Genomic DNA, 382 nt, shown 5'->3' on the forward strand with positions numbered 1-382 from the left:
CCAGACACGGCCCTGGGTAGCGGCCCGCCTCCATGCTGGCTGCGGGGTCCACTGACCGTGCCTTGAACTCCTTCCTGGGCCACGCCCTCTGGGAGGGGGTGGGCAGTGTTCTCTGGCCTCCTGTGACAGTGGGAGGGCTCCTAGAACATAAAGAGCCCATCTGGCAACGAAATGATGTGGGTCCTGGCTCAGCTGTTGGGAGCCCTGGGCTCTCAGCCGGGTGACCCTGGGCAAGTCTGATCCCCCCTCTAAGACTGGCTCAGTCATGGGGTGAGCCTGGGGGTGACCAGTCTCTGAGCATCCCCACACACTTGGGTTGAACCCTGGGGCAGCACCCGGCAGCCGCCCCTATGGCCCAGTTCCCCTCTTCCTTTGGCATTCC

This window comes from Lipotes vexillifer, unplaced genomic scaffold (genome assembly GCF_000442215.2).
Source record: "Lipotes vexillifer unplaced genomic scaffold, Lipotes_vexillifer_v1.1 scaffold149, whole genome shotgun sequence".
Lineage (NCBI taxonomy): Eukaryota > Metazoa > Chordata > Mammalia > Artiodactyla > Lipotidae > Lipotes > Lipotes vexillifer.